At 33.5% G+C, this 17,675-nt stretch overlaps 1 protein-coding gene across 1 annotated transcript in view; it reads right to left on the bottom strand.

Annotated features, from left to right (window-relative positions):
* Positions 1 to 12,896, bottom strand: part of LOC118203151 (uncharacterized) — a 32,492-nt gene extending 19,596 nt beyond the window's left edge. The window contains exon 1 of the mRNA XM_035375408.2: positions 12,761 to 12,896. The gene's annotated coding sequence lies outside the window, so the exon portion shown is untranslated. The remainder of the gene's footprint in view (positions 1 to 12,760) is intronic.
* Between the last annotated feature and the right edge of the window lie 4,779 nt (positions 12,897 to 17,675).

Below are 17,675 nucleotides of genomic sequence, written 5' to 3'. Positions count from 1 at the left end.
TCTGGTTTCGCTTTTCCCTGGTAGCTTGCCAAGTTTCAGGGCAATATTGCTTTGTAGAATACATAGGTTATTATTCAGTTTCCTATTCGCATTTTTAACCTAATGAAGTGTTATATAATTATACAACATATATGTGTTTAGAAAATGTTTTGTAGGCGTGTGCAATCAAATTAAAGTACTGGCATATTGTCAGACAAAGAAAAAATAAATTAGCATGATATCTGGATTTTTGAAAAAAGAAATAAGATGTGAAGCATAAACGATAAAGATATCAGGAAGAAAGTATCAGAAAGAGAATATCAGAAAGAGAGTATCAGAAAATATTAATATTAAAATTTAAACCAAATTTAACTTAAAACTGAACTTAGTTCAAAACTTAATTTGAGGCTCTCTTTTTTTTTCCTTCTGGGGAACCCAAACAGTGATCAAACAGTGAACCCAAACAGTTTCCATCAACAGTGATGTGATTAATTGCAGTAAATAGAGACTGAGAGAGAAAAGAGGCAGAACATATTTTGAACTAACTTCTTGTTCTAGACGATTATTTTATCCTATTTTTTCTGTTTACAAAACTGATTTGAATAAAAAGTAACAGAAAATACATGAATCAATCACAGTCTTATATTTTAGACAGCTGAAGTATTTACGTTATATCTTTGGTTCTTAAGTTTAATATCAGACCTTACAGAAAAGTTACCCTTTTAGAAATCAGCAAAATCAACATTTAATTTGTGAAATTTGATTCTTATCAACAATAAAAATCTTTTACCTGTTTTCATTGCTGAATCTTTATTTTTTACTGAGTGTTTTCTGAGGAGGAAATTAAAATATGAACTCACCGAATGCACTTGTAAAAATATGGAAAAAAAGACTAAGTTAATTTATTTGATAAGTTACGTTTGATAAGTTGCGTAAATTTAGCTCAAGACGCAAAGTAAAGCCTAGTAATAAAACTTCATACCAAATAAAAATTCCGAAAAAATTTCATTTTAGGATTTCGTTGAATTCATTCACCAGGTACATAGACAAACTTACATTATCTGAAAATTATTATAAAATGAATTAATCTGCCTGTAATCTAAAAATAATTGCAAATACTTTTAGAATTTTTCTGCGCATTTCTGTATAATAGTTTCCTTTTTCGTTTTTTTAAATTGCCATCCTAACTGAGCAAGCAATAGCTCCATATGAAAGCTTCTAAATTTTATTACTTTTATCCAAATGTAATTCAAATGAAATATATTGTTATCTGTGTTGCTCTAATACTTAAGTAATATAATACATACTTATATAGTTTATACTTATATAGTTTTAACGTAATTTGCATTCAGAATCATTACTAATGATAATTACTTTATTCAAATCTACTGTCTTAAAAAATTTAAAGAACTTCAATTAATCTTGAACTTTGTAACGAACAGAGCATGAGCAAGAAGTTCTTACTTATTTTTAATCTAGTAATATAAACAATAAAGCATTGCATTGCAGTTCAAGCTATTTAGAATAAATTTAATCTGATTTCCTGGAAAACTGCGTAAGTAATGTAGTAACTACTAGTAGTAACTACTAGTAAGTAAACTAATATATAGTTTAAACCTTCAATATTTCAGGGATGGTTATAAAAATTACTCAAATAAAAAGTACTTTATTTACAATATAATTAATAAAGAGTGAATATGAGCTAGTTTCCGTTAAAGAGTGCGTGTTTTCTAAAGGTATCCTTTCCATCAGGCGTATAAGTCCTGTGTGCTTTGCCGTAACTGATTAAATAAAAAAAGTAATGAAACCGTAATAGTGTTCATTGAAAGCCCATAACTAATATGCATTGTTACTAAAATGTTTGTATTTTGATCAGGGACAGGGAAAAGTGGACGGAGCACCAGAACTTCGTCAGTGACTTTTACAGGTGTTGCTCCGCCGCACTACTGTACCCCGCTGGGCTTTTAGTTGGCCCGCATCGGATGCTAGCCTACCAAGACATTTACATAGTAATTTTACATTAATATTAGACTTACGTATTGAATATACAATTACAAAGACATAGTATACAATTATTGCAAAGAAATTAACCTATTAACAAAAGTTGGATTGTGGCAGATTGAAATAACATAATTACTTCGAACATACATACAAACTTTCATTGTACATTGTACTTCATACAAACAATATATTTACATTAGTATATCTAGTTACATCGAATTAAAATAAACATCATTTTAAGGAGCTAATTGAAGGATTTCTTTTTTTTTTTTTTTTTTTTGTGCACTTTATCATACTTAGTTGAATTACTAAGGCGAATTCTCTTATTAATACATTTCCTTTCATTTTTTTTAACTTGTTACACACAAATGCATCAGCACTGAAATCTTACATTATTATTTTTGTAAATTAATGTATCATAAATACAGAAAATATACATTAGAAAATCACATAATACTTACATTAACACTAATATATCTAATAGAGTCGTATATTGTTTATATTATTTTTTAATTAATGATTTAATTATTACATTAATACAGTCCAAATTCTTAATGTAACTATTTTATAAAAACTGTTTATACCATATTTAGCCTGTTTCAGACACTTGCAATATTTCTGAAATCTTGCATTATTTTTGCAAGTTGTAGAATAAGAGGTATTTATACAGATGTGATAGCATCTTGACATATGTCTTCTCTTTTATATGCAAAAAGTTTCTTCATAATCAAGGAAACCTTTTGTTGTAATTGAGGTATCGTTAGCATGCATTTAATGTACTCAGGCGTAATTTGTGACCTTCCTTTGCAGTGTAGCTCTTTTGTGAGCTGGCACTTGAAAACATAGTGTTCTGGGTCTCCCTTTTCCCCACATACGCACTTGTCTGAATCGCTCAAATTTCGTGCAAAGTAGTACGTGGGGAAAGGACCATGTCCAGATAAGAATATGTTGATGAAGAAGTTATAAGAGATTGGATCATATGTGGGTTTCTTGTAGAAGTTGAAAAGCCTTCTACCTACTTCTGCATTTTCCCATTCAGTTTGCCATTTTTTTAATGTAATTTTTTTCAACATATGTTTCACATACGATTTAGGGAATGGGACATTGATTGGAGGTAGAGATGGGTCTTGAGCTGCATTTTTAGCAAGCGCGTCTGCCCTTTCATTTTGGGCTTGTCCAGCATGCGCTTTTACCCACTTTATTTTTATAGATGTTCTCTTGTGCTGTGATAATAAATCGTAGATATCTTGCACTATTGATGATTTGTTTCTTGCATCATCGACAGCTTTAATTGCCGCTTGGCTATCACTGTAGATGGTAACATATGTTAGATGCTTTTGATGAGACCACAGAATAGCGTGTTTTATGGCTGAAAGCTCAGCTTGGAAAACGCTGTTGTTATTCCTTAGGTGTCCTTTCCATTCTGTTGTTTCTTGTTCTGAGAGGAGTGCAAAGAATGCGCATCCTACTTCTTCGTTTAACTTTGACCCATCTGTGTACACGACTGGAAATGAAGGTACACTGAGGGTGTCTTCTTTTGTAGATATTCTGAGTTTTGCATGTACTGCAGGGTGTCTTAGGTAAGGATTTCGTGGCTGTTCAAAATCAAGAGGGCACAGGTTTTGATCTTCTACCTCTATGTTTTTCTTGAGGTGGAATAACGTGGCTAAGTCTGCATCTTCTTTTGCTTTCAGGTGGAGGGGTGGGATTCCTGTTAATACACAGAGAGCTGCCGTTGAGGTAGTTCTGTATGCTTTTGCTATTTGTAAGAGGAAGGGGCGTTGGATCGAAGCTAAGAGTCTTTTCTTTTTCACTGTCATAGGGTGAGTCCATGCTGATGCCCCGTAGAGGATTATTTTTTCGATCACGGTATTATAGAGAATGTTTTGCATCCTCGACTTGAGGCCCCACGTTGTGCCTTGCATCCTCGCGAGGGCTCTAGAAATAGTTTGGGTCTTCTTCCGAATTTCCATGAGGTGTGGGATCCAAGAAAACTTTTGATCAATTTTCAATCCAAGAAATTTGATTTCTTTTGAGATCTTGATTCTTCTATTATTGATTTTAATGCAAGGTAGCCTTTGTAGCGATTTGCCCGGTTTTGGAAATAAAATAATATGTGATTTAGACTCTGAAATTATTAGTTTTTGATTGACGCAGAGTGATTGGAATATGGAGAGAGTCTCATTACTATTCTTTTCTAGTATGTCTCTTGAATGCCCATTTGTTACAAAGGCCATATCGTCGGCAAAGGCGATGAGCTTTGTATGGTCCGGCCACTTGTAGGAGGTGATATAATTGAAGGTGATGTTCCACAGGTCTGCACTTAGACAAGAACCCTGTGGACAGCCCCTCGTTATTCTTCTTTCTACTATACAGTTGTTGCTGATGATTATCGTTGCTCTGTTTGTTAGGAAACTATTCATTAGCTTGAATATGTTCTGAGGGCATTTAATGTTGCGCAAGGCTTCAAGGATACCAGGCCACCACACGGAGTCAAACGCATTTTTGAGATCCATGCAGAGTACTGCTGTATGGAGAGCTGAAGATTTATTCCTACGGATCTGCTCTTGAAGTTCTACTATCGCATGTGATGTAGATTTGAGAGGTCTGAAGCCGTATTGGTTGGGGCTTATGGTTTCGTTTTTCTCTAAGTGGTGGCGTAATCTGCCCGCGATTGCACGTTCCAGAAGTTTACCTATTGCAGGTAAGAGGTTGATTGGTCTGAAGGCTTCCGGGTCCGTAGGATCTTTATTATTTTTCTTGAATAGTATTGTTTGTCCCTGTTTGAGACAATTCGGGAAGACATAAAATTTGAGGCAGAGGTTTAGTAGTTTGTGGAACAGAAAAGGCATTGCGTGGTGAATTATCTTAATAATCCTGTTGTCTAATCCGTCAGGTCCCGGAGCTTTATTATTCGGAAGATACTTAATAATTTTTGAAATTTCTTGTGAGTGGAATTCCACATCGTCTGGAGTATTTGGAGCGGTATTATTGTATCTAATGTCGGAATGTGAGTGGCCATCGTCTTCTGCATTATCTTTTAGGAAGACAACATCTAAAATATTGTTGAGAATCTTTTCAGTGACATTACCAAGCTGGCTGTTACGTGAGAGACCGATATGTCTCGAAAGACCGATATGTGCGGGACTAAAAACTTTACTTGTAGCCATTTTATACAGCTGGCTGTATGTATCTTTATTACTACAGCAGTAATTCTTCCAGCTGCGTAATTTTGCTTCAGTTATTTTCTTTTTGTAATTTGCCAATTGTTGCTTGTATTTTATCCATATTTCCATTTTCAACCCTTCCGGAGCACTTTTCATTTTTCTACGAAGGGCCCTTGTATGTTGCTTTTCACGTCTTAATTCCTTTGTCCACCAGTTAGTCTTCGTAATCTTGTTGTTGTTACGGAGTTTAAATGTGTTGGTCGCTGTCTCCTGTATTGTTTTGATAATTGTTTCCATTAAATCATGGACTGCATCGGGTGATGTGCATTTATCTATAAGTTTCTCCGCATACTGAAGACATGTGGAGATTTTTCTTCCAAATTGCCTTGCTTTTTGCTTTGAGATTGAAAATCTTAATTTGAGGTCGGGGATTTCTTCTGATAATTCAAATGAAATGTAGTTATGATCTGAGTGGCTTGGATCATCAAGAACTTTCCATTCTTGTATTTTATTGGAGATACTCAATGTTGACAGTGTCAAGTCCGGCCATCCTTTACCATTTGTTGTTTCAAATGTAGGAGTGTCTGAAGAGAGGTTATGTATATACAGATTGTGTGTAGCAATAAAGTCAGCTAGTGTATGTCCTGTATTATCTGTATTATTGTAATGCCACATTTGATGGTGAGCATTGAAGTCACCTGTAATCACGTGCTGTGATCTTCTGAGATTACTGAAGATATTTTCTAATGTGTGGAGATTCGGCCCCATATCCTCTCGTGGTGAGCAGTAAATGGAAGTAATTAATAGCTGTTCTGATTTACAGTTAATACTTATCGTCATCACATCTCTATGGCTTAATATAATTGTAGGGGACCATTTGGTATTGGTGACTATAATACTGGCACGTGGGTTAACTAGAGGATCCTTTTCAGTAGATTGAAATATTTGCCAGTGAAGGGGAAGGCATCTAACTTCACCTTTTACGCAATACGGCTCAGTAATGCAAATTACATCATGATTGTTATTTTCAATTACTTCACTAAGTTGTTCTGACGCCTTTTTCCTCTGCCTAAGTTTATTTGAAGAATTCTAAGCTTGTCCTGTGGAGGCGAATTATTGTGTAAAATTGTCGTAAACAGTTGAGATTGGGGAATTGAAAGGGCGGCGGTAGTACTTGATGGATTCATGTACAGAAAGGGAAGTTTAAATTAACTTAAAAGAAACTAGGTAGTAAGCTAACTATTCTTCTTGCTTTGATGTGTAAACTGCAGCAGCTTTAATTTTTGAGATTTCCCTCTGATATAATGGGCATTTGGGGGAGAATGCAGCATGTGAAGTATTGATGTAGGTTCCATATGTGCAGTTGAACAGTTTACAGTTGATACAATCCGGTACGTCTTCTTTGCAATTCCTTATGGAGTGAGGTCCGCCACAGAAAGCGCAATAAGTCCTAAATTTGCATGCACTACCAGAATGTGAGAAATCTTGGCATCTGTAGCATCTCCTCACTCCGTAGAATTCTGGGATTGGGAGAATGCTCCAATTAATTATAATTTTCCTACGTTCAATACATTTGGATAGAGTACGAGGGGAGCATTCGAGAACCCACTTAATGGTGTTTGGGTTTTTGCCTTTTGTGTAAAAGAGAGGTGAAATCTCCTCTTTATCAATCCTTAAATGGTCAACTAGTTCTTCGAGAACTAATTTTGGTGGTAATGTATTCGGGATATTATTGATTGAGATTTTCGGTTTTTTAACCCTTGGTGTTTTTATTTCTATTAAGTTATTTGCTTCTTCGGAAACGTTTATGGCGTTAGTAATCTTGTTGAGTTCTTCCTTTGAAGTGCTGCTGATCGCGATGCCTCCATTCTTAATATTTGCTATATAATCAATATTGGCATTTATTTCTTTGAGGGGAAGGATCTGATTTAGTTTCTCTGTAATATGGCATTTTAGCTCTTGCTTTGGGTATAGCAAAATAGTTGGGTTATTTTTTCTTGGTACCTTTGCTACAGCATCAGCATATGAAATTTTAGGAACATTATTATCCTCTAATAATGACGGCATTGTTTCTGTATTAATTAAGTCTGTGGTGGAATCATCGCACTGACGTGTGACGGCGTGGGAGGGATGCGGAATACCTATCGGAAACGGAACGTCGCTTACGTTACTGATCCCATTACTTGTAGCAATATCTCTGAGCTCATCGAGCATCTTTTTAAGCTTTGTGAACATTCCTGGTGGGATGATGCGTTTTCCGCCTCGTCTAGTACTGGCTAGATCTAGACATGCATGATAAAGATTTACGGCTCTTATACGCGGTTCTTGGCGTACTGTTGCTGTTTTTTCCGCTGGTAAAAGCATACTTTCCGAGTTGACGGACACTGGGCTCGAAGGACGTGTAGTTTGAGCCATGCTGGAAGCTGACTATGAGGGAATTACTATTATAAATTGTGAACAGTTATACTGTGATAAGTTGCACACACTCCTGAGAAATGTCGTAGTACAGAGATAATTGAATGGAAATGCTTTCTATACGTAGAGAGCCAATTTTTTTTTTTTTTTTTTTTGTTTTGTTTTTTGTTTTGTTTTTTTAGGATGAATAATACCAGTATAAATTACTAATCAGATTAGATGAGTTAAATATAAAATATATAACAAAAAACAAGTACAAACATAATAATAGAATGTTAAGAACAAATACATTCTATTCAGTGCAATAAATGAAAAAAGTAACTAATATAAGAATGTAACTTATTAAAAACATTGGTAAAATGAAATGAAAAATGTTAGGCCGAATATATATTAAGTCAACTGCGTTATTCAGCACTTAAGAAAATAAGGAATATTAGGCACCTTAATTCATCTCTTTAGACACTAAGCAATTAACTCTGTTTGTTATTAAACTATGCAATGCGTGTGGTATAATTAATCAATTACAGAAGCAAGGAGAATGAGAAGCGGGGACGAAAGAGTAAAAAGTCCTACCTTGGTAGCAGTACTTCTTCCGTAAGTTAGACAATTTCCAAGAGAGAAAATTCTCAATTCTTGTTAAGAAAAGAGTGCGAAAACAATGATACACTAATTTTATCACACAATATAGAGTCTGTACAAGCTGTTACTAAAATCAAAATTTCACCAAAATCACTAAAATTGAAGTAGATGACCGATAGAGATGCAAAGTTAACTTTTAAAGTACTCTGGAAGACTTGAGAGGGAATTTCTCTGTCCTGTATCCGTTTTCTAATTGAATAAAGAGTGACTGCACAATTGAGGAATATCCATGGAGGTAGGAAAGGGAGGAGGGGCCATTCCGCGCTAGAAGTGAAGCACTGCTTTAAAGCTTGGGTCACCAGACGGGGTGTTCTTTGTTTACATTCAGAAGCTCGCTTGACAAGATTCTGATAGTATTTCGACACACGACAATTCCATAGAAATCGAAAAAGGGACACTCTCGCATGAAAGAAACATTCATAGTGTGATGGATAATAGCAATTTGTATAGTTTACTGACATTTACGCAAAAATCACATCTTGGTTATTTTTCGATAACTAACAACAGCGATTTTGATTATGAATTTGTTTTATAAAATTCTAAACAGTTACACTACAAAGATATAGATTTTAAGAAAATTGCTAAAAGAGATCTGCCAAAATTTATTTTCTAGAAGATTTGAAAAGTTTGAAACTTGATGGCTAAATGTAAATATAAAATTATGTATGTTAAAATATTTGTAATTAGGCACATAGGTCAGATTAAGTTTTTATTAAATAGAGTAACGCATGCAAGGGCTATCTGCCTAAAGAGAGAGATGCCATCGTGGAGGAATTTTGAAGAAAAACTGACCTTTGAGTGGGTATTAAAAATAATACTTATAATTTTCATTCAAATTATATTCATATATATTTTTATGTAAAACTTTCGGGTGTATGCTAAATTAGTGTAAATTACTTTACACGAAAAATATAGTGAATGCACAGAAATTAAAGATTTGCACATGCCGGAAATGATAAATAGGAAATATGTATGGGTATTTATGCATGTGTTTGCAAAAAGGATGTATCTGCCTTTGACAAAATACTTAAATATTCATTAAATTATTTATAAATGTATTTGAAATGAAGAATTTATTCACTTATAAACAACTGTGAAAGTACTGTGAAGAAATCTAATGATTAAATGTATCTAATTTATAATGATTATAAATGTTATCTAAATATATAATAACCTTAATATTGAATTGGAAACATAAATTGAAATCCTGTTGACAAATACGTTATAAAACTATTTAAGCAAGAATTGTTCGTATTGGAAGGCAATCTGTTAAAAGGTATTGTAAAGCAAATGCTATGAGATGCGCACTTAAGAACGTAATAAAGAGTTTTGGAATATGTATTGTTGAAATGAAGGGTTAAAAAAAAAAAAATCTGATAAGTATAATTAAAAGAATTATTCCCTTTACATTTTATAATAACTCAGTTACAAGTTTTAAATAATACTTAAAAAAAAAAAAAACTTATTTTATTCCCTTTCAGAAATGTTCAGAGAAAGTCAAATACCTATTTAATTATTAGGAATTAGCGAAATACTTATTTAAAGTATTTCGCTAATTCCTAATAATTCTCTAATTTAAAATGAACCGAATAGAGCATTAATTATAAATTGACTTATATTTTTCGATTTAAAAGAAGCCAAAAAATCATGTCATATTTAAGAAAGTATTTTAGGAAGAAGCTCTATAAATAGAAAAGAAATAATGCATAATTTTAATATTAATAATACAATAAACTTTGATCTTAATTTTTGTACCTTAACCGAATAAAATCGAATTACCTTAATTTTTTTTTCTAATGTAATTAACGAAAACTTGTGAAAATATTTCATTCAAATTAAACCATTCTGAGAAAACTGTCCTGTGAAAAGTATAGCATTTAATTCCGTTCAGAATGAAATGTTGTTTAAAAATATGTTGTTTTCACATACTTAGGACTCTGAAGTGTTGTAGAAAAAGAAAATATATACATTTATATGTATATTTGCGACGTAATTAGAAAATATTTACACCCGAACGCGTCAAATCCCATAGAACTCAATGGTAAATGACCCAATGTTTTGGTCACCACGTAGGGATCGCCGGTGCTTCAGAGCAGGGTACGGAGAAACTTGTTTAGGGCGACTCCATCTTACTTCCTACCTCCATGGGAATATCCACTGTCGTAAAAACCGCAAACGTAGTGGGAGAGGCTCTTTGTTCGTAAGGGTCCTGGGGGGGGGAAGGGGAACGTTGTAGATTCCTTCCTTGTAGGGATTGCTGCGGTGGGATTTCCTCCAGGGTAGAAAGGAGAAAATAAGCCAAATTTTATATTTTCTGAACTATTTGACGGAGAATCTTTTAATTTAGAAATCCTTAATCGTCATTTTCCGCTGATTGTTGTCATCTTTTTTTCATGAAAAAAGGGCTGTAAAAACTGGAGAAACTGCCTGATGAAGAAACCACTAGTACCTTTTGTTATCAACAGCTTTTCTTATCTCTTTGGAGCTCTTTGTCATAGTTAGCAATACGTTCAGGGATGAAACCGTACTTTTTCCTGCAATTTCACAGATGACTCATCACACCACGTGCTAGCTAAATAATCTTACGTAATTAAAGTAATAATAATCTGATCACTACGAAAATAGTTCCAAGGAAAACCTGACACGATTGCGCGTCCGGTGATATAAATCTTGAGAGTAAATGATGGACTAAAGTGCCATGTTGTTCTTCCCTTGCATGAACAATGGCGGACACAATGGGCTCCCACGAGTAAACTAGAAATTAATTAATAACTTTTTACGTATGGATGATACAGGCTTAATCCATATATCAAAACGCACGTCTTGGCTTCCTCAATAGTATGGTATGATTTACTCAACCTAATTATGAGGACTTACGCGAAAAATTGCGAATATTGAGGAGCGTGAAAACAGCGATGCACGGCAGTTCTTCGGCAGGTGCTCTCAATCTGTATTTTGATCAGTAAGTACACAGCAAAAATGTTGAAATAAGAGCTACCTTATTATCGTCCAAATAAATATCGACCGATATATTTTCGATATTTACACGCGTATTATTTTATACAAACATTATCTTCTTTGAAACTTTTAAAAGTGCAGTACAAAATTTTGTTGCTAAGTCATTTTATGCTAATATGAACTGCATTCCGAAAACCAGAGGTATGTTGTATTTTTATTTATATGTGAAAAATTTCTTATTTTTGAAACCAGTTTTGAATTAAATGTATCGTGCGTCTACTAACACATAACATTGCATAAAAAATCTAGAAATTAAAGTTATATGCCACAAGTTTAATTTAATAAGCATTTCTTCAAAACCTATAAATTTTTTAAGTTCACAATTTGAGAATGCTTATTAATAGTGCTTACTAATAAACAGGCTGAGAGAACAATGTCCTTATGCAGTGTATTCATACGGAACAACCTGAGCACATTTACTTATAAAATAACGCCGTAGTTTAACTTAATACTTATTTTCTATCTAAATTCTATCCGTTACTTCTTCAGAGCATGGATGAAATCTTGGTTTAGTTCTAGAACAGATTTTAACGCCATCGCATCTTCCAAGTATCATTCCACAATTATTCTCTGGATTTGAATTATGGGGAAGCTATGGGGAACTATGGGGATTATTCAGAAGATATCATTGTTATCCCAGTTTCCAGAAATACCAGCATCACTTTTAAGGATCAGCTCACGTCCAGAATAATGTTGAAACGGTTTTTTCATACTTGAATAAAACTTTGACGTACTGTACTGCAATCTAATTTCTGCGGATGCGACTGAAAATATAAACTGCATTGAGCTCTAGATAGAAGAATATGAACCACAAATTTTCTGTCTTATCGTCTAACATATTTTAGACATTTTATCTTAATTTACTACAACGTCCATATGCTAAATAGGAGACTTCCCACAAACTGATCGGTCATGACCCAAAAGTATTTCAAGGAGATATTCTTCTAATTAAATAGATAACTCTGCATGCTTTGCTGTATTAACAACAAACAAACAGAATATATTAGAACATTCTTGTAAACTATGGGCGCTCTTTAGTTGGTTTCTACGAACGCTTATCTGGTTAATCTGATGTCTGATCTTACACATCTGAAATCTAAAGTATGGTACTAATATCTAAAGTTAGTAGTATCGACAAAATATACAAAAATATTCAAACATGTCTGCTAGTTTTAATTCTAAATTGAGATAACTTTAAAAATTAGGTAAACTGTTTTAATCTGACACATAACACCAGTTTAAGCGCTTTGCTTGAGAAAATAATTTTCTAGCCTGAAATTTTATTTAAAAGATTAAAAAAAAAATAAATATAAATCTGAAGAGAATACACAAATTTTTTCTTTCTCCATAGGTTCAATATTACATAGCATAATTATTCATTATGAGCTGATACAAATGCTGATTTCGAATTATGGTTATCAAATCATTGCTTCACATCTTCGACTTTTTAACATTATATCACATATTTTATAAAAGTCTATTTCCAAAAATTAGAGATAACGTTCAGTTTAAATTTTAAATACTTCCAGCAGAAGCCTTACCTTTCTTCGTGGTTATTCTTCTTTATAAAAGCAACTGCAAACTCGTGAAAGCTATTGCAAGATAAACTGTGATGTATACGGACAGCTTACTCATCATTTACTATAAACAAATGTTCTGATCGGTCGACTATATATATCAGAGACTCACATCCAAACGAGTCTCATCACGCAAAGCTTTCAAAATAGCATCCTTTTAACAAATACACTGCGTAAATCTGTCTTCTTGTTGTTTCCCCATTCTCAGCTGTTTTAGCCATCCCTTTCCTTATGTCTTTCGCTTCCGCACGGAACGGACAAGCAAGCGTTGATTTTTTGTAGTTAAATGAAATAAATTGCCGTGACCATACAAACTATTGATATAAATATTAGAATAACTTTTTCCCAAGAAAGAAAGGGAAGAAAATTGAGGAAGACAGTCTGTCGTCGCCAGTTAATCACACAGTTCATTAGATTTAGCGTATGTCACATGTGCTTCAATTAAATGTCTTAAATTTAGCAGTGTCTGGTGAATTCCTTATATATAGATTGCCCAATTATTTTAATACTCTTTCTTTCTCCTTTTTAAATAATCAAAAACCTGAGTCATAATTTTAATGGAAACATCTTATGAAACATAGATATTTTCAAATGCTATTTCGAAGGAAGAATTGCGATATATGCGAACGAGAATTTATAGAATGAGATTAGGCAAATGACATCAGATCTTACATTCCATAACGCACAGTTCATTGATTTTACCATGAATTTGAATCTTCACACATGCACGTTATATTTTGCATTTAAAATTTATGTTTTTAAATGAAATACTTCCTACGCTTTGTGAATCTACGTATTCTGAGAGTGATAATTCATGCGTTATATATCTTACATCTCTTATAACAATGGTATCCAAAATCTTGATAATAGGAGAATTCAGGAAATTTAAGATCACCAGATCCCTATTTACATTTTTTAAAAGTAATTAATTATCTTTTGAATGGGAAGAAATGTTTAGTTTTTTTAGACAGAAAAACAAACGTTTTCATTTTTACCGCCGTTTATAACTGTTGGCTGGTTTTGGTAGAAGTAATATTTCCCCTTTCTCCAATATGCCGAATAGGATAAGGGTTACAGGGCCAATCTTGTTACTGAACCAATTCGAACTCCGAATCATGCTCTTCAAACCAGTCTGAAGTCAATCGTGCACAGAGACAAGCTGCATTGTTTTGTTGAAAGTGATCATCTGTGTCAGGGAATATCACAGCAATAAACGAGTGTATGGGATCAACAAGGATAGTGAAGTAAGCTTAGAAAGTTGTCATGGTACTGACAGTCATGCTGTCTTAATGTCATGGGGCTGCCGGTTGTTTTCATACATACAGACGGACACATTAAATTCTAAAGAAATATTTCTGAGACAATAATTCCTCAGCCACCAACATGAATTCTTGTCACTGGGCTAGAAGTTGTAGATGAATTCTTTTGTATGCTCCATATTCTGGCATTGTAATCTGCAAATGTAACAGGAAAAATAGTACAGACCAAGCAAATTTTTCCGTCGTCAGGGCTCCAGTTTTGTTGCTCCTGGGTCCCTAGCAATCGTGATTTCATGTTTATCAACAATAGCATAGACGTTCTTGACAATCTTCCACTGTTAAAATCCTTCCGTTGTAAATTCTATCATTTTGCATATTAAGGTATGCATTGCAACGATCTTGAATCATACTGAGTTGCAATTTGTCGTTGCCCTTTTGTTGCTAAGAGCTGTTCGTGTCAGCCGTTTTCACCTCTTTCGGTCCGTAACATTTAACGTCCAGAATTATCTTTATCACCTTAAGTTTGTTTCTCAGCATCTGCTCTGTAAACATTCGAGATCATGTTGCAGGAAGAAAATATAGAACAGAAAACAATTTCAGAGATATCATAATTGAGTGTTCTTAGATCAACGATCATGTCTCTTTCAAAGTTACTTTATCTTCCGTTTTGCCCATTTTCATAATAGCCATACTAGTAATGGTTTCTTCACAACATGATTACGTTTCATGTAAGTAACTCTAGGTTGTTGCATCACTATACTTCACTGACAGACTAATTCATGTTGGAAAAAAAGAGGCTACTCTAAACTTTCGGCCACTCAATGTAGACACCCTATTGCTAATAGGTTCTGAATACTTCCGCTAACTCATATCGTGGTATATGAACGTTATGTTACGTACTTATCTCCATTTATATAATAAATGAGATAGTCAGCCATGGACGCTGAAATCTGAATTGCTTCTTAAATATGTTTGCGTTTTTTATTCGTGTTTACGCTTTCCCAGGATTCCATTTCATTACCTTTCAAAAGTAGGTTTTTATATGAAACTAGTGAGTTCCGATTCGCTAACGAATCGAATAACGATGCGTTAAACTGGATGCGATATGAATTGCATAAAAATGAGAATGGAAGAATAAAACACTCGTAAAGTTGTATATAAAGAATAATGCGTTTTGAGTTGTTAGAGAGAATAAATTCAACTTTAAAGCTGTACATACATTTTGGGACTTGGCGTTAAGATTAAACGAAGGTTAAGCAAAATTAAGTTGTAGAGGCATTAGGCTATATTGAAACAGAAGATGTGAAAAATGTCCAGTGCCCTCGTCGGGACTCGAACCTGGACTTCTCGAATACGTGCCGAGTGTGCTACCGTTACACCACGAAGGCATGCAGAAAGGAGAGAGAAAATGCCTTATAAAATAATAAACAAATAATATTAAATGAAGATTTATCAATTATTTTATTGTTTTACCTTATAATCCGATTGTCTAACGAACCGAATAAGCGAATGCGGTGAAACTCCGTACGGTATCAATTGCATGGGAATGAAAATGATGGAATAAAAGAAATTTAAAGTTGTTTCAAGAGAATAATACGTTTTGATTTGTTAAAGAGAATAAATCCAACGTTAAAGTTGTACTTATATTTTGAGACATTTACATTTAGAGATAAGGTAAAACGAAGGTTAAATGAAATTAAATAATGAATAAATAACACTAAATAAAGATTAAACGTAGATGGATAAGTTTTTCTATTGTTTTATTTTGCAACATAAGTCAAACTTTGCATAATAATGAGCAGTAAAGTTAGCAAAATAAATTAACTTATGAAATTAATCAAAAACTTCACTGTGCATAATGTTTTAAGTAAAAATATTGTTAAACATTAATAAACATTGTTCAGCTGAGTGCGTCCACGTCCCACATACTTCTTTCTCTGATCCTTTTTTATTATAATATACATTATGCTAGTAAAATAAGAGTAATTAATACATAAAAAAAGTTATATTACATAAAAGTTTTGACAATAAAATCTATTTACGGTTTCAAAACTTGAACTATAAACTAAGACTATACTGTGCAGTTCACTAATTCCTCCTCGTACTTTAATTTAGAAACCACTGTTCTGAGAAAAAAGGGGTTCAACAGGTAAAATGGCAAGTGATGTTTGCATACGTGATAAGATTGGCGACCCTGACCACTATGTATTTGATTGCTTATTTCTACAACCAAATCCGGAAACGAATAGCTGATCTTTAAGTTTTGCAATATATCAATAATGCAATTAGAGCATCATTTATGGACTATAAGATATTACTAACTAATTGATTAAAATCTTCATGCTATTTATTATAGATAATTTTCAATTAGTACTATTTTTATTAAATTTAATCAGGTCTAGAAATTAAATTATATACGAACTACATTAATTTTAATATGCGTTAAAAATTAAATTTTACACAGTTTACTAAATGTAATACAGAGCTAATACAGCATACATTATTGCTCTCATTAATAAACTTTTACAAAAATTTAGTTAAAATTTCTGTAACAATGAAAGCGGTTTTATCAGCTAAGCATAAATAAATGCGAGATTGAACGATATGGTCACTCAGTTAAAGGAAGATGCACGCACACCCGTACTCTTGCTAAAATTTCTTACAAAAATGTATTTCAGATAGCTATTTGAGTCAAGCTTTTACTAATCGTTGGTATTTTTCAATGTACTTTGAGAAATTAAATATAACGTACTGTACATATTATGCTATAGGTTAGATAGTGATGTTGCTAATACTATTCTGAAATCTGCTCTGCTACAATATAAAAAATTACCATCCTTCATTGATATCAACTAATGAGCCTAAAAAACTTCTAAATGTGAGCCATACAAAAAGAATGTCTAGTAGTCTAGTATAATGAAATACTTGATTGTTTTCTTTATGCTACGTATTAGTTGAAAAATGAAATGCACTGCAAGGCCCACCAGCAGCCGAGAGTAAAATCGCTTGAACGCTAGAAGTTCGGTTCGAGGTTCGAATCCCGCGAACGGGATGGCTGCATCAGCGTTTTTGTAGCTTCCCGCATGCGTAACGTGTATACGAGAACGTCCTCCACGAAGGCATCTCTTCCCTTACGCCGATAGCCCTCGAGGCTTTCCCATAATCACCTAAACCAAAACATGAAGAGTACTGCTGTTTGTATGCGATGCATAAATTTTTATCTGCATTTTTATTTTCTGTAGCATTTATAAGTACACAAATCTTTCAGTCAATCTTGATAAATGCAGTTTGCATTCTCAGTAAGAAGTCCTTTTAATTCATGACAAGCGTTAACGGAATTAAGGTGACGGCGCGTTTGTGTTATTCGCAAGTGAAGGTTAAAGACAAAATTAAGTGTCCACTTGGAATTCTTTAGAGTAAGGCACTTAGAAGTGATGAGTGTTTGAAATAGCGTTTACAGCAATTTGGAATATTGTGATTACAGAAATCAAAAACTGAAAGCGTATGTGGCAAAACTCGAACAGTTTTTAATGACGAAACTTTCATTGTGTACTGCTTGAAGTTCATGGTTAGCAAGCAGTGAAGAGAAACACAGACTTTCATTGACTTAATTCGCTCGT

This window comes from Stegodyphus dumicola, chromosome 4, assembly GCF_044657685.1.
Source record: "Stegodyphus dumicola isolate Sdum_Otavi_A_Nest chromosome 4, ASM4465768v1".
Lineage (NCBI taxonomy): Eukaryota > Metazoa > Arthropoda > Arachnida > Araneae > Eresidae > Stegodyphus > Stegodyphus dumicola.
Note: the sequence above shows the minus strand (reverse complement) of the source record. Positions and strands in the feature narration are given on the sequence as shown.